Here is a 21,725-nt window from a genome sequence, read left to right on the forward strand (position 1 = left end):
TTCGGCTCAGGTCATGATCTCAGGGTCATAAGATCGAGCCCTGCACTGGGCTCCATGGTGAGCATGGAGTCTGCTTAAGATTCTCTCTCTTTCTCTGTCCCTCCCCCTGCTCATGTGCACACTCTCTCTCAAAAAACAAAACAAAAACAAAAAAAAGGATGAATCTTCAGTGCATTATACAAAGTGAAGGAATCCACATTCCATACTGTATTCCATTTATATGACATTCTGGAAAATGCAGATTAGTGGTTTTTTAGAGGTTAAGCGTGGAAAGCAGGTAGTTTTGGGTAAAAAGAGGTAGCACAAGGGAATTTGGGGAGGGGTGGTGAAACAGTTTTGTATCTTGACTGTGATGGTGATAATAAGCGTTTGTCCAAATGCATAGAACTTGACATCAAAAAGTGAATTTTACTCTATTTAAAGATTTTTACTTATTTATTTTGAGAGAGAGAGTATGCACGCACGAGAACAGGCACACAAGCAGGGGGATGGGCAGGGGCGGACAGAGAGAGAGAAAATCCCAAGCAGTCTCCAGGGCAGAGCACCGAGCCCTATGCAGGGCTCAATCCCACAACCCTGAAACCATGAACTGAGCTGAAACCAAGAGTTGGACGCTTAACCAACTGAGCCACCCAGGCACTCCTTACTTTATTTAAATTTAAAAATAAATTGGAAAACATTTTAAGCCTCTCTGGGTGTTTATGATGTGTAGCCTGTTTGGGAAACGAGTACATAGATAATGCTGGACAACCTAGTTATTCTATAACCCAGTCGAGTTGCACTTTGGACACTGGGGACCAACCAACTTACCATTACTATTTCTCTGGTTATCCTCACAGTATTTGGACAGTTCCACAGACTAGAAGTACAGCAGTAAGTTGCCGTGCCCAAGAGTATGGTATGTATCTGATTGTTGATAGATCACAGGACATGGGCTATGCAGTGGTTTTGTGGCAGTGTTTGCCAAACTAAAATCACCACACCAAATGTGGTGACTTTAGAGCTTTATTTTAAAATATGAGTTATGGAGCGCCTGGGTGGCTCAGTCTTTAAGCGTCTGCCTTTGGCTCAGGTCATGATCCCGGGGTCTTGGGATCGAGCCCCGCATAGGGCTCTTGCTCAGCGGGAAGACTGCTTCTCCCTCTCCCACTCCCCCTGCTTGTGTTCCCTCTCTCGCTGTGTCTCTCTCTGTCAAATAAATAAATAAAAAATCTTTAAAAAATAAAAAAATTTAAAAAAATAAAAAAAATAAAATATGAGTTATGCTTTATCTCTTAGATTAATTGTAATCAGAATAATATGGAAATCATTTCCAGTAATGGAGATTAGAATGCAACCTATGAATTTTCCAAGAACATCATGTTTAACAACTGAAACATCATATTTAACAAAACATCATGTTTAATAATTTAATTTTATAATCAACCCCAAATCAGAAACCAAAGACAAGTTTTTATATGATAAATCCAACGATCCTAACCAACTCCATTGTAGGTCATTTTGGTTATTTTCCTAAAATTTGATACCTGTTTCACATAAAGGAAAACAATGACAATGACTCTCTCACAGAGTCCTGGATCCCTTTATTTGTGAAAATCTATGGAAAACAAATGAAAATCACAGGCAGATGTTTATGTAGGACACCAGCCCTGTTAGTTGTGAGGCTAGCCTTGTGCTCAATCTCACTTGAAAAAGAAAAAACAAACAAAAACCCATATCCTGCTGTGGCTGATCATCTACTCAAACAAGGTGGCTAAAATACAAATAGAAACTCCCAGGTAAAAGAAGAAAAGAAGCAAGAAGTAGGCAATGGTTAGATTCGAAGATAATGCTAATTGCAACCGTGAGACGAAAGGGGGGAAAAACACCACAAAACAAAACATGTAGTGAGATAGATCCTATCTGATGTTTCTATCCCTGTAGAGTATATTTTCTAATTTGCAAATCTCTTTGCTTGCCCTAATCTCAAACTATTTCTAACACTCTTGCTTCCTCATCAGTTTGCAAACCCTAGCTACAGCTCTCTCTGAGGCATTCCGTTCACATTGCTTCTTTTTTTAGAGCTGCTTGTGCCCGAGAGGGAGGAAATGGAGCTACAAGTGTTTCCTTTCCATTCACAACTGGCACTTTCTTGTAGTGGGGGAGGTAGCTGACAGCTAGCAGCTTGCTCCCAGCAGCTTGAGATAGCACTGAGTTTTCTTTCCTCTAAGCCTCTCTTGAAGTCCTTGTATTATAAATTATTTATAAATTTTATCACAACCTCCAGGAGGCAAGCAGGACCAATTTTCCTGGTGCCAGATGGCTCAGCAGACTTTTCAGATGTTGGTACTCTGTTGGACATCCCAGCTTCTATTGCCCCACACCCCAAAAGTACATCCAGCTAGAAAGCCCATAAAAAGGTCATTATTTCATGTGTTCCCTGCGCAAAACTTCCTCCACGAAGAAGGAGTTTGACCCTTCCCCAAACTGAGAATGGGGAGTGTTCCTTCATCTTTGCCATCTAAGCACCTCTAAGTGGGGAGGAGCAGGTACAGATCCGGGCACCTAGCTATAGGCAGGTGTTCAATTATATGTGATCCACATATATATATGATCCATATATATATGATTTAAAATAAAAATAATGTTGGGGAGTTGTACAAATTTGATAGTAAACAATGACTCCTCAGGAAAATTGCCATGTATGCGATATAAGTCAGTGGGTGTAAGTGACAGACCATATGTGAACTAGGTCAGAGAGGGAGAAGGGCATCTATTAGCCCGTGTAACCAGGAAGCACGAGGAAAGGAGTGACTCAAGGGCCTGAAACCCCTAGTTCACTTTTCCCCTCTGCCTCTTGCTTCTGCTTTTCTCTTCAAGTGGAGGACAGGCAGGATTTGGGGACCCACAGTTCAGTCTCACCAGCAAAGAGGAAAGAAAGAATGTAGCATGCCTGTGTATACACACACACAGACATTCCGATCATATTTGGAATATTTAGACAGCATATTGGAGCAATGGGGTGGAAAGGACCTCTTCCCCCAAAAGAAGAGGGAGAGCACAGACGTGGTCCCTGTGGAAATTGTTCTGAGCCAGAAATAGATTATTTTTCTCTTGAGGCTTCATATTCTCCAGAATACATTTAGGTCAGTTTGCGAAGCACAGACATATGTCATATGGTATCTCGGACGGCCTCAGACTTGATGGCCTGTGAAGATTTCCCTAGTGAAACACTGTATTTGTTCTCTGATGGGACATTTTGATGGATGGTGAGAGCTTCAGGAATCTGTGGGAGACAAGACAATGAGAAAGAGTTTAAAAAACCTTTTTAGAAAAAAAAAAATTAAGCGGAGTGTTGGGTTATGGAAAGAGAGAAAAGGATGGAAGGAGCAAAGTGAGAGAAAAAAGAGTCAGTGTGAACCTGGGCATTACATTAAAAAATCCCCAATAGTGAAAAAGCCAAGGAATTCCTAAAATTAGGAGATGTAACATTAAATTTGAAGTTGTTTGTGTTTCTGTGGAATAGATCCTATGACAGAGAAAGATTCGGTGTGCTACAAAATACCATTTTCTTCCCGGGCTTGGAACTAGTCCTAAGGACTACATTTCCCAGCCTGCCTTGCAGTTAGGTACAGTCACGTGACTAGTTCTAGCCAATGGAATGTTGGCAGGAGTGATGCCGCCACCTCCAGGCCTGGTTTACACAACTACCACCCTACCCTCCCCTCTCTTCCCTCTCCTGCAGGCTGGCTGCGGAAGATCAGGTGGAGGGCTCCATGACCCCCACAGATGTTAGAGCCACCAGATGACCGAAACCTCTGTCTGTGAAGGACTGTATGGATCAGGCCCCTTGCCACCTCCTCAGGACTATGATATGAGTAAGAAAATATCCTTTTGCTATTGTTAAGTTATTGCAGTAGAGGTTTGTTTGTTATAGCAGTTGACTTATCCTGACAAATGCAAACTTCTTCACTGTCCCCTCTCAGATCTTCACAATACATTCAAATGTCCTATGAGAGTGGGAGTTCTGTGGCAATCATAAGGAGGCTGAGTTTCACATCTGGGTTAGCAGGGCATGGAACAGAAACCACATTTACAGGAAGCAATATATTCCATAATTGAAACCCACTGCAAAAGCAGGAGGCCGAGGCCAGAAGTGACCACGAGAGCATAAACTTCTTGGGAATTTGCAGAAGTGTTGGAGTGGGCTTTGGCTTCTGCAGAGCATGGAATGAGGGAGGTTTTAGGAAGTTACCGAGATCTGAAGGGAATGACATGTGGATTATGTTGTTACTTTTCGCAGTACAGGGTGCTAGGAGTGATAAAAGGTTTTGACTCACATGTCTCAAGGATGGAAACTGAATAATGCTTCTGACCACAAAATCCTGAAATAGTACTTAAATCCCTTGGATGATTGCAGAATTATTTTACTTAGAGAAATCTCTGATAGACAGCTGAGTGGGGTCTGTTTAACTGGCAGTGAAAGGGCAGTCAGAATCTATAGTTCCCTGGCTGTCCGACCGAAATTACATTCTCCCATATTTTTGTCTCCCATCGCATACTGTGGTTTTCCCTTAAGGCATTAATTAGGTATTTGTTGTGGCATTTTTTTAAGGTGTGTTTCCCCCGCTAGACTCTAAGCTGCATGAAGACAAGGACTGTGTCTCTTTCATCCCCCAATATACACCTGGCACCTGGCACAGTGCCTGGCACACGCTTCATGAATATTTGTTGCAACAAAATGAAATCTGTACCTGTGAGATCCTCAGATAAGCACCTGTTAGCCTCCGAGAATTCACTTCCTAACTTAGGTTTGGCAATCAGATATTTTTTAGCTGTTTGATAATTTCAAAATGCATTAGTACCTTTATGTAAAGAAAAAAATGGCCTTTATCATATATGACTATGGTAAGAGTTCTCATATGTGAACTTGATAACAGCGATAGCTATGTAGGGTTGTTATTATTATAATTATTGATAACATCTGCTTCTCCCTAGAAAATATGTGAATCCTTTCCCCATGGGTTATAGCCTAGTCTGAGTTTTAAACTAAGAGTGTCTCTTTCCCCTCAATCCCGGCAGCACATTGTTAAGTAAATAGCCTTCCTGGCTGAACCTCAGCTGACCTGCCTACTGGAACCTTTTTATCAGAGTTCCAGGAATGATCACTTCTGTTTTTTAAGAACAAGATATTGAAAGAGCATAGTGGTATCCTTTTTTTTTTTTTCTGATGGCTTTGTATAAGTCTGGCAGTTCTACCTCAAATAGTATAGCTTAAACTCATATTTATGCTTTTCCTCACAATTTCCACCCTCCCCCAGCCACTGGAATCCAAAAGTCCAAACTCCTACCCTCATACCTTTTTAGCAGGTTTTAATCATTTTGTGCAAATTTATGTTGAATATATACTTTTCCTTTGTTTGCTTATAAGCTTTTGGGGCAGATTCAGCAAATACCTACTGATTTTCTTTATTCCTTCATTCTGACATTAAGTCCCTAGGATAATTATTGTTTTTTAGAATAGTAGAAAAAAATGAAGAAGAATATCTTGGTTCCTAACAAAGAAGATGCAGATCTGTGGTTGGAATGATTAGGATTTAATTCTGAGGTGACACTTGATCAAATGTTCAGCACATAGTTAGCCCTCAGTAAGTATTAGCTTATTGTTAGCTTCTCTCAATGGCTTTCCAGAGCCTAATAGTGAGAAAGATTATAAAGCCACTTCTAAGCTCAGAGGGGAAAAAAAAAGAGAAATGGAACGTCTTGTTGTGGGTCTACAGTCTAATGCCTTAAACTTAAGCAAGCTCAGAATAACTTACTGAGTTAGTAAAGTTCACGGCAAAGCTGAACAGAAGTGAACTTTCGATGACTTTAAATACTGGTAGAGTCTCCAAATGTCACCCAGGAGCGGCAGGGTGCAGTCCAGGAGCCCCTAGGCACATGTGGTGATTTGAATTCATTAAAACTAAACTGGAGGGGGAGACGAACCATGAGAGATTGTGGACTCTGAGAAACAAACTGAGGGTTCTAGAGGGGAGGGAGTGGGGGGATGGGTTAGCCTGGTGATGGGTATTAAGGAGGGCACGTTCTGCATGGAGCACTGGGTGTTATGCACAAACAATGAATCATGGAACACTACATCGAAAACTAATGATGTAATGTATGGTGATTAACATAGCATAATAAAATAAAACTAAATGAAATTTGGGGTGCTTGGCTGGCTCAGTAGTAAGAGCATGAGACTCTTGATCTGAGGGTCGTGAGTTTGAGCCCCACATTGGGTGTGGGGATTACTAAAAATAAATAAGTAAACTTAAAAAAAAATAAATGAAATTTAAAATACAATTCCTCACATTTTAAGTGCTTGCTAGCCACATGTGCTATTGACTACCCTATTGGATTGCACAGACCTAGAACATTCTCATCATCTCAGAAAGTTCAGTCGGACAGAGATGCTCTCTAGGAATAGTTAGAAAATTGTGCTGATGCTTAACATACATCAACTTATATGTACCAGTATTTTACAAATTTGTTCAATTAGTGTGTACACTTTTTTGTTTTGTTTAGTGTGCACACTTTTTAATCCTTGAAGAATAATGTGTTGAACTGTCCCTGTGCTAGCTACTGAATATTTAAAGCAGGCTCTATGATTGACAACACTATGGTTTCACTTGCTGGGGAATAAAGCTCAGAAAGATGAAAATCAAAAGATTAACTCTTATCTTCTTGCAAGTGATAAAAAGAAGTAGTCATCGCAGTTAAGGTCTTTGAGGCTGAGTAGGTGTTTGGGGTTTGGGAGCTAGTCACTACCACATGCACACGAGCAACATCACTATTAAATATTTACCTCACAGTGAGCAAACCAGAACCATTAACCACCCTTTCTCGTTACAATGTGTGTATAAGTGAATGAGGCTGATAAGCAAGTATTTGTTGAGCTCTTTTTGTGTGCCTAGCTATATGAAAATACTAAGAATTTTTTAAAACACAACTATATGTCTTGCAATAATATACTTTCATCCAAATTTCAATAATTAGAAAAATTGTGTTCAGCCTATTCTGCTTATTAAGATTTCAAATACTAATAATAGCCGGTAACTTTGTTTGGTACTCATTATGTGCACCGTGCTAGGTACTTTACACACATTCATTTAACCCTGGAAACAACCCTGTAAGGTACTATTATCCTTTTACGAATAAGGCAACAGCATTCAGAGGAATCCTCTTGTCTTCTGAGATCACACAGCTGGTCAGAGGCAAGCTGGTGCTTGAATCCCGATGTGTTTAACTCCAGAAACTGGACCTTTGGCTACTGCTGCATGCTATCCTTCCTATACTTAAGACAATTTGCAAAAACTAGGTCTAAAAACAGAAACGCTTCTAGCTAATTCTCAGTTGATCAGAAACGTAAACCAGCCTTTCCTGCCATGCAGTCTGCTCCTTGGGATTGCTTTATATTACAGACCACTGTCTCTTTGATCTTCTCAAGGGCTCATCTCCCTTGACTAAGCTGAGAATGTGCTCCCATGTCAACTGTCTACTTTGGTACCTATACAGTATATGTAGGAATAATGAAAGCAGTGTTGCCAGATTTAGAAAGAAGAAAAGATACCCAGTCATATTTGACTTTCAGATAAACAAAAAAAAATTTTTTAGGATAAATATATTTCTTGCAGTATTTGTATTTTAACTGGCAACCCTAACTAAAGATAGCAGTAGTTCCATACTAAAGGGATCAGTCACCCTATCATGTGATTTATAAGAAATTTTAACGGGAACATGCTAAATTAAAGATGGCCACAAATTCTTTGCTTTTCCTCCCATTGAGAAGATCACTTTATTCCCCTCCTTTTGAATCTAGGCTGGCCTTAGCGAGTCCCTTGACAAATAGAATGTGGCAAAGGTTACATTCTGTGATTTCTGAAGCTAGGTCACAAGAAGCCTTGCAGCTGCCACCCGGGTCCCTTTGAACACTCTGTCTAGAAACCCTGAGCCACCAAGTAAGAAATCCAACTATCCTGCACCCACCGTGCTAAAGAGGACACATGTAGATGCACTGGCTGGCAGTCCCCACTGAGCCCAGACTTCTAGTCAACCCTGTCAAGCCACCAGACATGTAAGCAAAGCCATCCTGGGTCCTCCAGATCAGCCTACCTGACAGGTGAATAGCACCAAGTGACTCACTTGATACCACATAGAGTAGGAGAAACACCTAGCCAAATTCCTGACCACAAGATCATGAGCTATAGTAAAACGGAGTTGTTTTAAGCCACTAAATTTTGGGGTCCTTTGTGACATAGCAATAGGTAACCAGAACAGAAGAACACAAAACTATTTTATTATTTAATATTTAAATAATTAAGTGTACAGAATGCTATGAGTAGGGTGTTTTCTCACATTAGTAAGTATAATCTCATTTAAACCAATGCCCAAAACATACTTAATGGTGAAGCAAAAGAGATCTCTCCATTATCATCGAAAATAAAAGAATGATTACTCTCCAAATTACCATTTAGATTTTCTAGAATTTTAGGCATATTTCAGTGAGCAGCAATACCAAAGTCATTCACTCGTTCGGGGTTCTGATACTTCTGGTGGCCCAGCCTGCGATCCTCTTGATTCACCTTTTACCCCAGCCACGGCTGAGCAATCTGTTTGCAGGTGAAACCTGAGAGCACCTGCTTCAGCTGCACCTCGTCGCTCTAGCTCTTCTGCTCTGGACCTTCGCAGATCCTTGACACACAGTGGATGCCTACAGCAAACTACTTGGTCCCCAGGCTTGGTACTGAAGGCATGAGGGCTTGGCCACGGGACCTGTGCTCAGATGGCCCCAGGCTTGGGGCAGGCTCATCTATCACTTTCTGGAATTTCTTACTACTCTTTGAACAAGGATCTGTAGTTTTATTTTACCCTGGGCCTCACAAATTATATATCTGGTCCTGCATGCACCCATGGAAAGGCAAGCCCTTGACCAGAGCTGCAAATCAGATCGGGTGGGTAGATACCCCTTCCTCTGTCCCTTGAATGGACGGTTCTGAGATTCATTCTGCATAGTTGCGTAGAAGATGCCCATCACCATGATCCCCGGTCCACTGCAGTGGCCACATGAGAACAGATATTACTATCGACGGCATTCCTCCTTTCCTGGGATCATTTCCCAAAATGCATGCAAGCCCTGGGAGCAGACTCCATTTTCTAGGAAGAACTCGGGCTGTTCTTCACATCCTTTCCATGCCACCATCCTAGATACCAGGGATTCAGATAGAAACACAACAAAGTTTCCGCCATCGTAGAGTTTACATTCCAGGTGGCAAAGACATAGCAAATAAGTGAACAATAAGCAAAATTATTACAAATTGTGGTAAGTGCCATGAAGAGCACAAACAAGATGCTCTGGCTAGGGCAGGGTGGGGATTTGCATATTGGATATGAGACCTGAATAATGAGGAAGTGAACATAGGCCAAGGGGCTGGAGTAAGAATGTTAGGCAGAAGGGTAGAAAGTCCAAAGGCTCTTGGTGTGTTCTAGGGACAGAGAAGAAGGCCGAGTGGTGGGAGCCCAGAGAGCAAGGGAAACAGAGGTGCTACAAGATATTGGAGGTAGGAAGGGACCAAGCACATGGGGCCATGTTAAGGAGTCTGTGTTTTATTCTAAGTGGCACAGGGAGCCACTGAAAGGTTTTTAATAAAGGAGTGCATTCTGATTTTGGTTTTTAAAATATTAGCCTGTGAGGAGAATGGATTGGCAGGGAGCCATTGAGAAAGCTATTGTAGGAATCCAAGTGGGAGTTGCTGGTGGCTCCGAGGAAGGCGGGAGCAGGGAAGATGGGGAGGAGGGAGGAAATGCATCAAGGAAGATGCACTAAGGGCCTTTGCACATGATCCGAGGTCCCACCTTTGTTCCAGTAGGACCAACAAGTTCCTACTGGAACAAGAAGCATGTTAGCAACTTCTCTCCTCAGTGCAGAGACTTTGGCCACTGCCATGTCCTCAGGGAGGGAGGAGGGAGAGAAAGGAGCAGGACTCTGGCAGAGGGAAAGGGAACAAGGAAGGTTGCAGATGACTGACCACAGTCCATCTGGAACCAGCGCTCAGGGCTACAGAAACTGCTACCCAGAGGCCTCCTTCGCCTGTTCTCAGATAAGCACCATCTCACTCCACCCTCCCCTCCCTGCCCCCACTCTGGTTGTTGTCAGAGTGGAGGACAAGGAAGGACAGATTGCTTTAGACATTGTGTCTTACACACATTTTCAGCAACTGACAATATCATTGAAATAGAAATAGGAGATAAGTTTATTTGAAAAAAATTAACATTATTTCCAGATGATCTGATTATGTACCTAACTGACTCAACCAGAAGCCAGAAACCTTCTAGAATTCCTAAGAAACTTCTTCAGAGTTGTCAGATACGAAGTATCCAGAAATCTGTATATGCCCCATTTACCAGCAGTAAGTTAGATCATATAGAGGGAGAAACAAGTCCATTTATAATATAAAAATATTAAAAGCTATAGAAATAATCCTAGCAAGAAACATATAGGCCTATATGAAAACAAGCACAAAAACAAAAACAGCAAACCTATAGAATTTTTAAAATAAAATTATAATCAATGAAGAAATATTCCTTGTTCCTAAAACAAATTAACTTATGGGTTTAACACAAATTTAATTAAAAGGATTTTTTATGTGTGGGAACTTGATAACATGATATTAAAATAAAGTAAAAGAATAAGCATTCAAAAACTTCTAGGGGTGCCTTGGTCGCTCAGTCATTAAGCATCTGCCTTTGGCTCAGGTCATGGGTCCTGGGATCAAGCCCCACATCAGGCTCCCTGCTCGGTGGAAAGCTTGCTTCTCCCTCTCCCACTCCCCCTGCTTGTGTTCCCTCTCCCACTATGTCTCTATCTGTCAAATAAATAAAATAAAATCTTTTAAAAAAATTTAAAAAAAAACTTCTAAAAAATTTGAAAGAGAAAAGCTATCAGGTATTAAAACATAAAGCTAGAATAATTAAAACACTGTCGGGTTGATGCAAAAATTGGAATCTTTTAGTGAATCTCAAAACAGACCGTAGAACATGTAAAAACTCAATTTATGAATGATAAATTATGTACTACAAATGAATGTGGGAGGAGGGCTGGATTTCTAAGCATAACAGCAATAGAAGAAAATGTCAGAGAAAATATCATATTTGACCACATAGAAGTTTAAGCATTTACATCATGAAAAAAAATCATAGACAAACATTAAAAGCAAATTACAAACAGTGAATAATATTTGCAGTATAGATGACATGCACAAGGTTAATATCCTTAATATACAAAGGACTCTAACAAATCTCTAACAAGAAAACACCAACCCCAATTGAGAGTAGTCAATAGGTAGGAATAGACAATTCACATACACACATACAAATTGGCCAATAAGCATAAGAAATCTTTATCATCACTAGTAATCAAAGAATATAGTTTAATGCAACAATGAAACAGTTTTTCATATATCAAATTGGAAGAGAATTTTATTTATGATAACAGACCAGCATTTATTGAGCACTTTATGATAGGCACTCCTGTATTTACTTGTAATGTATCATTTAATTCTACAGAATAAGTAGTACTGCTGTCCCCACTTACTAGAAGAAAAACCAAGTCACAGAGCAGCTAGGCAAGTTTTTCCAGTCCACACAGCTAGGAAGTGGTCCAGTTGGGATTCAGTTCTGAACAGTTTGGTTTGGGAGCCTGTATCGCAGTGAGAAACCGGTAGGCAAGAATCACTGTTGAGTGGATGTGTAGAAGGGGTGCTCTTTATGCTGCCAGTGGGGGAATAAACTGGTAATGCCTCTTTGAAAAGCGATTTGACTCCAAGTATCAAAAATCTTAAAAAAGATTTGTAGTCCTTGATCCAGTAACTCTACTTCCATGATTCAATTCTAGGAATATTAGAGATAGAAATAGAGAATCATGTTAAGAATATTTGTTACAGAATTCTTCTTTTTTTCCCCCCCAAATCCCTTACTGTGGAATTATTTCTAAAAATGAAAAATTAGAAGCAAACCCCAGTGTCCAAGAGCAGAAAATCATTTAAATAAGTGGTAGTACATCCATAAAATATATATATATATATATCTTTTAAAATTCCAAATGACATGGGAAAATGCAATAAAATAGAATGCTAAGTGAAAAAAGTAAGCTATAATTGTATATATATATACAATATTGTATATATAGGATGGCCTAAGTATTCTAAATATAGGACAGATGGACTTGAGGAAACACATCAAGATGTTCACAGTGATTATCTCGGATGAAAGTACAGGTGAACTTGATTTTCTCTTTATACTTTTCTGCACCTTATAAATTTTCCACAAGGAAATCTGTGGGATTTTTCTTATAACCAGGAAAAAAGCCAATGGACATTAAAACAATGTTTTAACAGAATTATTTGGAAAATTATTCTGATGGATATTATTTGGATACTGGTTGAGACCTCATCTGCTCAAACCTAAGAGCACCAGCTGTAGCCCTTGGTCATTTCTGTCAAAGGCAGAACTGCAGAGGGAAAGGGACCACAACTCTGTCCTTGTGGAAATTAAAGCGAGAGGGCCGGGAACCACCTGGACTGCCCAAGCTTTGAGCAAGGGATGTCCATGCTTAGAGCCCTACTGAGACAAAACAAAGTAGTTTTATTTCATAAGCACAGCCAAGGTCCAAATAAGATAGATTCATATTCTGGCTGTTTTATTTTTAACGCATACTGCAGAGGAATTAAAGCCAGAAGACATGAATTCAACTCTTCTTTTATCAGCTGTATGACTTTGGGCCAAGCATTTAATTAGGCTCTCTGAATCTTAATATTGTTACTTCTCAAATAGGGATAATAAAAGTGCATGGCCAGTCAACTCAGATGTGTTCCAATGTGTAGGAGTCATTTGAAATTGAAAATACCCAGATGAAGGGAGATTATAATATAATTAGACCTATGTCTCTGTCCGAAAGGACTGTCATTGTGGAATAGATGGCCTGTTGTCAAAGGAAACCAGAAGCTGCAGAGAACTACAGGTGTGCTAGATACCAACGCTAGGTCCTTAGACTGTGATCTTCTGAAGTCCCGCCACCTCTTCTCCCAATCCCTTGGGCCCTTAGGCATGTGAGAGAATATGAGCTCCATTACTAAGCTGCAGCTTGGCCACCTCTGCCCAGTTTCAAAGTGCTTCCTTCATGTGACCTGAATAGACTTTTAATGCAAATAAACATTGTGTTTGAACCTCATAAGACTATATTTGCTGTTAGTCATATGTTTGTCTGATTGGGGTGAATAACAGTTTGTAAATATCGAAGACCTCACCCTAAAAATGTTATTATGTACTTTTTCTTTAGTTAGTAAGTGTACTTAGAAGGCGGCTATGTATATTTTTTAACCAAATGGTTTTGCCTTATCAAGCCCAGATGGAGCAGGATCTAGGCTGCAATGAGGCAGGAATTCTTAAAGCATTCTCCAAAGTTGTCCTAGAAAATTCAGGAGGCCTCTGGCAGTTAATTCACAAATTGGGAAGCTTAATCTAACAAATAAAAGGGTATATGCCTAAGATTTTAGAGAGCCAAGGTCTCAGCAAAGTGTTATGTAAGTCTGTAGACCTCAGTTTCTCCAACTGTAAAATGAGGGCTGGATGACCCTTAGGGTAATTTCTTTTTTTTTTTTTTAAGATTTTATTTATTTATTTGAGAGAGAGAGAGAGAGCACAAGCAAGGGAAGTGGGAGAGGGAGAAGGAGGCTCCCTGCTGAGCAAGGAGCCCGATGCGGGGCTCCATCCCAGGACCCTGGGATCATGACCTGAGCTGAAGGCAGACGCTTAACTGACTGAGCCACCCAGACGCCCCACCTTAGGGTAATTTCTAACAACTCTCTATCAAGGTCCACTTAGTTTTTGGCCTAAATTCCCACACTGAATCTCTCTATCTGAACCAGTAGAATAAAATTCAATTTCTCCACTTTTCCCTGAGCTCCTTTGGGGAAAGGTGACCATCCTTGGAGCTCACGGGTATCCCTGCCCTAAGGACACCTCTTTAAACGGACTCTAGCTTTTCTCTGGTTGCCTTCCTCCACACAGATCAAGGAGTCTGCAGGCCAGGGGGTGCCCCACCAGGAGCCCACCCCACACTCCCTATATTAGTCAGCTTGGACTGTCATAACAAAATGCCACAGACTCAGGGGTGCTTAAACAACAGAAATTTAGTTTTTCACAGTTCTAGAGACAAGAAGTCTGAGATCAGTTATGCCAGCATGAACAGTTTTTGGTGAGAACTCTATTTCTGGATTGCAGATGGCCACCTTCTGTCTATGTCTTCACGTGGTCTTTCCTCTGTGTAGAGAGAGGGAGAGAACAAACTCTCTGTTGTCTCTTCTCATAAGGACACTAATCCCATCGGATCAGGGCCCCTACCTTATTCAACCTTACTTACTTTCTTAGAGGCCCCATTTGTAAATAAGCCATACTGGGAGTTAGAACTTCAGTATAAGAATTTGGGAGCTGGAGGCAGGGGACACAAATATTCAGTCTCTAACAGTCCCCCTCCGGAATGAGTTCCTGGTACCCAAGACAATGGAATTTTCTGCCCAGAGAGCTCAGGCCACATTGCTGGATGTCTGCCTGAGACTTCCCTGAGCCAGGTGGCACACTGCCATCACTGGGATGTGTATGGGGTCGGGGTTCTGGGGTTGACCTTGGACACTGAGGCAGGAAGAAGAAGGAGGAGGGGGAGGGGAGGGGAAGGAGAAGAAGGAGGAGGAGGAGGAGGAGGAGAAGACAGGAAGAAAGGAAGAGGCTGGAGGCCAGGGGCTGGGGGCCAGGGGCTGGACGCTGGCTCTCTGCACCTTCAGCTCCCTCTGGCATGGAGCTCTGAGAATTCTGCATTCCAGCCTGAACTTCCAGGTTGTTGAGAAGGCATATTTGTTAAGATTGGAGGATAGAAAATGTTTAACAGTTTTTCGCTTGATGGATAACTTTTCAAGTATTTAAAATATGGTAGGTAGCTCCCAGTGCCCCAGAGATGTGAGGTGCTGACCTGGTGGCAGGTTGTTTGTCCCAGTTCCTTCTGGACTCCTTTTACAACTCCAGCTCTGATGAATTAGCCAGTGTTAATCGGGCAGTAAAGTTAAGGAGAGTAATACTAATCCGATTCTACCTGAGATCGGGTTCTTAACTCACTGCTTTTTCTGACAGGAATTCTGTCATGATTCTTACATCATAGTATTAACTAATACTTAATCCAGGCTTGCCATTTGCCAATTACTGTTCTAAGCACTTTACATGTGTTAACTCATTTGATTCAGCAACCTGTAAAATAATTTCATTATTATTTTCATTTCATACAGAAGGACATAGAAACACAGAGAGATTAAGAAACTTGTCTGTAGATTTGAACCGGAACAGTTTGGCCTTAAAATCCTGCTCTTAACAATTATGCTATAGCTTCTTCAAATAAGAGCTAATATTTATTGAGCACTCCCTATAGACCAGACCCTGTGCTGTTGCTAACACTATGAGGTTGGTACTATTATTTCCCCATTTTACAGGTGGAGAAACTGTACTTTAGGAAGGTGAAGAAATCCATCCAGGTATACACCCCTAACAAGCCATGTTGGTAGATTTGAACATGGGTAGTCTGGTCCCAAGCACATGCTCTTAACCAGACCCATTCTGCTTGCTTGATGACCTTTCCTTGAAGGAGAACTCACAGGTAGTGAGGAGAGCCTAGACATATCACTGGGTCAAATGGTGACAGTTACCACAGAGGAAATTCATCTATGCTCAAGGAAGAAATAAGCTGTTTTGAGTAATACAGCAATTTGAGGAAGTTAAATGGATTAAGATTGCAGGTCATGTTTCACATTGGGAAATATACTTGCATTTTTAGTTCCTGTGGCTTTTATATGAAATCTCAGAATGAATCATTACCATTATATTCTGACTTTAAGCATGTCTTCAGTCCCAGTAAGAGTGATTTATTCCTCAGGAATTTATGACCTATTTGGAGCAGGTAGGCTCTGAAGCAACCTAACCTTTGGGTCTCTGATATTATAATGGCTTCCTCCACAAGAAAGAATTTTGAATCTGCGTTCTGGTTTGTCAACCAGGAGGTTTTTCTTATGATACCACAGTTCTCCTACTTTGGGACATTGCTCACATCCCTATTGATGTGATTGAAAGCTGGAAATAAGATGATATGAAGAATGTCCAAAAACACATGTCATCCCTCCTCCATAGACTCATATCTAAAGATTCTCTCAAAGCCACAAGGGTCACTGAGGGACAAAATGGATGACAACACCTCACTCTTCTGCCCCAACTCTCATGACCACAGCAGTCTGGCATGACATCATCTATGTTATTGTTGAAATTGAGAACCCAGCGGATTCCCACGCGACGTCTTGGGTCAGGTGGCTTTGGGTGTTTTCCACTCCCTTTGTCTAGTGTAGGGCCTTGTTTGCCGATCTTTATTGTCTTTGAAAACATTGTTTGATTATGGGGAAGAGCCTGCCTAGAGTAGGTTAAAATATAAACTCACTGTCAATGCAAAAAGAATGTTAGCTCAAGGGGAAAAGATGGCTGCCCATATGATGTGATTTCCTGAGAAGGAGCCTGTATCTCAAAACAAAAGTACAACCCCTGCCCTCACACCCAGAATCCTTCCTGGTTAATGTCTGACTTTTCTATTGCCACACTTAACGTCTTTAGCTAAACAGAGACCTATCTATGCTCATGTTTATAATGAGGATGTTCTCTTCATCAGAAAGGACAAGTATCTAACTCAGTTATATTCAAGTTACAAGTTTAGAATCCTATGGGTTAAGTTAGGATTGCAAATTTTACTAAAGGGCTTTTTAAAACTTCGATTTGTGGACTATACCCTTGAGAGTATGTCTAGAGTTAGGCCTGAGAATTTGAATTTCTAATAAGTTCCTAGGGGACACTGATGCTGTGCTGTGTGAAACACTTTGAGAATGACTGGACTGATGGTTCTCATGCTTTCTTCTCCACATTCACACTCCTGGTGGAGGATGCTTGGGATGGGATGCTGTCACCTGGATCACTAGAACAGTGGTTCCCGCTGCATATTAAAAGCACATGGAGGGGCGCCTGGGTGGCTCAGTCGTTAAGCGTCTGCCTTCGGCTCAGGTCACGATCCCAGGGTCCTGGGATCGAGCCCCGCATCGGGCTCCCTGCTCAGCGGGAAGCCTGCTTCTCCCTCTCCCACTCCCCCTGCTTGTGTTCCCTCTCTCGCTGTGTCTCTCTCTGTCAAATAAATAAATAAAATCTTAAAAAAAAAAAAAAAAGCACATGGAGCTTTAAAGAAATATGTCAGTCAGGATTGTATCTCAGACCAAAGAACCCAGAAAGCCTGGAGGTGGGACCCAGGCCTGGGTAATTTTTTTTTAATTCCACAGGTAATTTTATTTTATTATTTTTTAAAAAGATCTTATTTATTTATTTGAGAGAGAGAGAGAGAGAGCACTAGTAGTGGGGAGGGGCAGAGGCAGTGGGAGAGGGATAAGCAGACACCCCACTGAGAGGAGAGCCCAATGGGTCTCCATCCCAGGACACTGAGGTCATGACCTGAGCTGAAGGCAGACACTTAACCGACTGAGCCACCCAGGTGCCCCTCTATGGGTAATTTTAATGTGTAGCCAGGGTTAAGAATCTTTGTTCACAAGAGTTCCTTTGGTGGGGGTGGGGGGCGTGAGGGTGGGAGGCAGAGATTCGTGTTTTAACACCCTTCCTGCACATATTTTTGATACATTCCCATGGGGTAATATTCCTTCTGCCCATTTTGTAACCAGGTTGAAAATCCCCAGATGAAAATGTCCAAAACTTAAGGCCTGGACATGGCATTCCCAAGAACGAAATGGTCAGGGTCACATATCTAGAATTCTTTTGTGATTATCGTTCTCCTTTTTTTTCCCCGCCCCCCTGTAATTGCATAGGAGAAGGTCACATACCAAGTTGGGAGCTGCAGTAAGATAAAGGAGCTGAAATAAACATGGTTGATTCCTTCTTGTGGCCTCTTCTCCTGTCCCCACTTTTACCCATGTACCCTCCTTCTGTACTTGCTGATACCTGGGCCAGATGGAGGGCTGAACCTCACTGGCAAAGACAGATAGCCTATAGCACCCTGAGAACTTCTCATACCTGATGCAGGCCTTTTGACATCAAGGACGTGGACCCCAGAAACAGGCGAAGTCTGAGTGGGTATGACGGTGAAGACCCCCTGGCTCACAGGGAGGCCTGGAGCCAAAGGTGTGGGACCTCTTAGAGTAATTGGATCAGAGATCAGATGTTGCTAGACAATAATGCTAAAACTCAAGGTTTCCATTCCAGTATTAACACTCCCTAAGTGACTAAGGGTAAGCCATCTGTCTTCCCAGAATCTCAAATTCCCCCACATATACGGTTAGGAAACACGATAATTTATCTACCAGAGAGGTATTGTAAGACAACTAACATGTTCTTACATAATCATAAAGCAAAAAAATAAAAATGCTCATACCACAGCTCTATTCTTTGGATTAGAAAATACTGGCATTTTTAACTTCATGATGTTTCTAGATGTCTAATTCCACCTAGGAATTCTAGAATTCATAATTCTGTAACAGTACTTTCAATACACATACATATGATTCAGACTTCTGCATAATAAGCAGTCCATAAATATTTGTTGACTAAATGATGGGTGATTAATCAATTGATTAAATAAAGGCATTTTCAAAATCAGATGTACCACTAATAAATAAAATCACAAGCTGTTTTTCTAAATGAATAACTCAGTGAATACTTCCTAAGCTGAATTAATTACCACAGTCTACAACAACTCTACATTAGAGATATTAAATATGTAAAATATGTAATAAATTTCCAAGTTAATCAGTTTACTCGTGCCTAGGCTAAAATGGTCAGGGTCATGTACCTAGAGTTGAGACAGCAGAAACCGAAAAAGTGACAACTATGTTGATGAGATCCAGTGATTCCTGCTATGTTGTGACCAGAAGAATGTAGCCCCAACACCCCCTGCCCTGCTCTACTTTTTCTTGTTTTTCATAGCATTTAGCCCCTGCCAACATAGTATATAACTGACTTTATATTATATAAACCAACCAGCCCTTAGAGTTCTCATTTGTATAGTGAAATGTCAATTTTCTTTAATCTTCTATATTTTCCCAGATGATCTCATACTTGATAACTTAAAAGCCTTCTGGATTTCAGGGCCCAGAAAGAAGCTCATCTTAAAAAAATGCAAATTTTAGGTGACCCCAAGTTTAACTGGCATACAATGTGTTTCTGAAAAGTCAAAACCAACATTGTATTATGTATGGCCCACAAGGACGTATGGAATCTAGCTCATAGAAAATAATGTTTCGGTGTATTCTGTATTGGTCAGAATGAACTTAGAATATTCTGTGTTCTATTCTAGACAACATTATTTTGATGAGACAGGCACAAGCTGGAGTGATATCAAAATGGGCAGTCTAGGCAGCTCTCTGGAAATTTTATCACTTAAAGAAAAATGGAACTCACTGTGAATTTTCATTTTAAAGATTATAAGTGTTAGAGTGGGCATGATAGTTGATAGTTCTGGTAGAGAAAAGGCAGTACACATAGTCTTAGCCAGCTCAGGCTTCTGTAACAAAATACCATAGACTAGGTGGCTTAATTAACAGAAATTTATTTCTCACAGTGCTGGAAGCTAGAAGTCCAACATCAAGGTGCCAGCCTATTCCGTTTCTGGGCAGTGTTCCTTCCCTTCTCTTCTCCCTGTGTGCTCACGTGGCCTTTTCTCAGCACTTGCGGAGGATAGAGCTCTCTCTATTCCTTTAAGGACAGCAGCCCTACTAGATTAGGACCCCGTCCATATAACCTCATTTAATCTTAATTAACTCCCAAATTCCCTTTGTCCAAATTCAGTTACATTGGGGGTTAGGGCTCGAACATACAAATTTTGGGAAGACACAATTGAGTCCACAGTACGGTCTGTTGCCCTCTAAAGTAAACATATCGGGAGGCATGTCGTAACTCACTGTAAGACAGCTTCCTAGCTGGAGCTGTTCAACCATAAAGCCAATTGCCCACCCTCTGAAGCTGTGGCCTTCCTATCACTGGAAGTCAGAATTCAGTTCAGAGAACCATTGTCACAGTGATGTTGGGGAGGAGATTCCTATAGTGAATGGAAGTGTAGAACAGAAGACTGCTAGGGGCTCTGCAATTCAAAAACTCTACCATATTTAAACTTTTTAAAATGTTGCTATTCTACTAGATTCACCCCAAGTTGTCCTCCTCTCGAAGGATTGAAACCATATGTGGTTATTTTGGCATAAGAAGAGAAGTTCAGTAAAAGGCTTAAAACAACAAAATTCAAACAATTTTGGATTAAGTAAAATTTCACAATTCTTGGTTTTGCAGAGAGCAACGATATGTCTATGATTCTCATCTGGATTGGCTTGGGTTTCTGATTTTGTGTGGGGTTGGGAGGAAGTGGTTTAAGTAAATTCTTAAACTGCATCCCAAACACTGCGTGTTACCAGTTTCTTGAGAAACTCAAAAAAGTCATACTGGATTCCATGAATAAGATTAGAGGTGTCTAATATGTAAGATCATTTCATACCTAGTGTCTGGTAACCTTTAGGTAGAAAAAGCCAAGAAAAAGAAACTAGATTAAGAAAGAAAAATAGGAATATTCTTTCACTACTTTTCTTCCAGAAATTACACAGCCTCCTAGTGTGACTGCCAGATGTAGTAAATTTTCAATAAAAACTTTCAGTTCTGGATGAACCAAAAATACTTGGCAACCAACGCTATTTATTAATTCTGAACTCTGTTTTACTGTGAGCTGCATTATGGTCAAAGTTTTAAAAATATGATAGTTTAACTTAACACAAAATATGTTTTGTATTTTCCTAAAAAGTATGTCAATGAGCATAAGACAAAATGAGTTAGTTGGAGTTTATGCCTTACTATTTAGTAAAATGAGTTATACTCTTAAGAACGTTTAGCAAAAAGGATATCAAAAGCTGTATTTACGATGAGGAGAGAATAGTTTCCATACAAATTAAGAGCAATGCTTCCAACTCACATCAGTCAGGATCCAACAGCATAAAATATGGTTCATAGTGATGGCTTTTTTTTCTCTCTCTCTCTTTCTTTTAGGTCCTTGGACACAGGACAAAGAAGAGATCTCCAAATTGGTACACATATTTTGTTGATGAGTCCTAGTTCATTAGCCTGTGCTGACTTATAAAAAAGGGTCTTTGACTTGAACTTGATCTCATGGCTTCCTATAGTAAGGTAATCATGTAATTTATATGTGAAAATGACCACGGCACTTTTGAAAGTGAAAGGGGACTTAATTACACTAGCTTAACAGGCATAAACAGAAAATGTGCCAGGCAAACCGGAATATTTGGTGGCTATATCATAGGACACATCACAGGTTGATGCCCCATCCTCCATTGCACCCCAAATGATATCCTAAGATGGTAGTCTTCAAAGTATAGTCCCAGACCAGCAGTACTAGCATCACATGGCAACTTGTTAGAAATGTAAATTCTGGCCCCAGACCTTTGGAATCAGAAACTCTGAAGTAGGCAGGGCAGCAGTATGTGTCTTTTAGAAACCCTCCCGTTGATTCCAAGGAAGGCTAAAATTTGAGATCCACTGGTGTAAGCCAATCATAATGTTCATTTCCTTCATCAGTGATG

The 21,725-nt window shown here is 40.8% G+C and overlaps 1 long non-coding RNA gene across 1 annotated transcript; it reads left to right on the forward strand.

The window, feature by feature from the left end:
* The first annotated feature begins 837 nt into the window (after positions 1-837).
* On the forward strand, positions 838-21,285 carry LOC118518727 (uncharacterized). Its single transcript, XR_004908855.2, has 3 exons — positions 838-898; positions 3,725-3,857; positions 21,175-21,285. It is a non-coding gene; the product is annotated as an uncharacterized LOC118518727 (long non-coding RNA).
* The last annotated feature ends 440 nt before the right edge of the window (positions 21,286-21,725 follow it).

Source organism: Halichoerus grypus, chromosome 2 (genome assembly GCF_964656455.1).
Source record: "Halichoerus grypus chromosome 2, mHalGry1.hap1.1, whole genome shotgun sequence".
Classification (NCBI taxonomy): Eukaryota; Metazoa; Chordata; class Mammalia; order Carnivora; family Phocidae; genus Halichoerus; species Halichoerus grypus.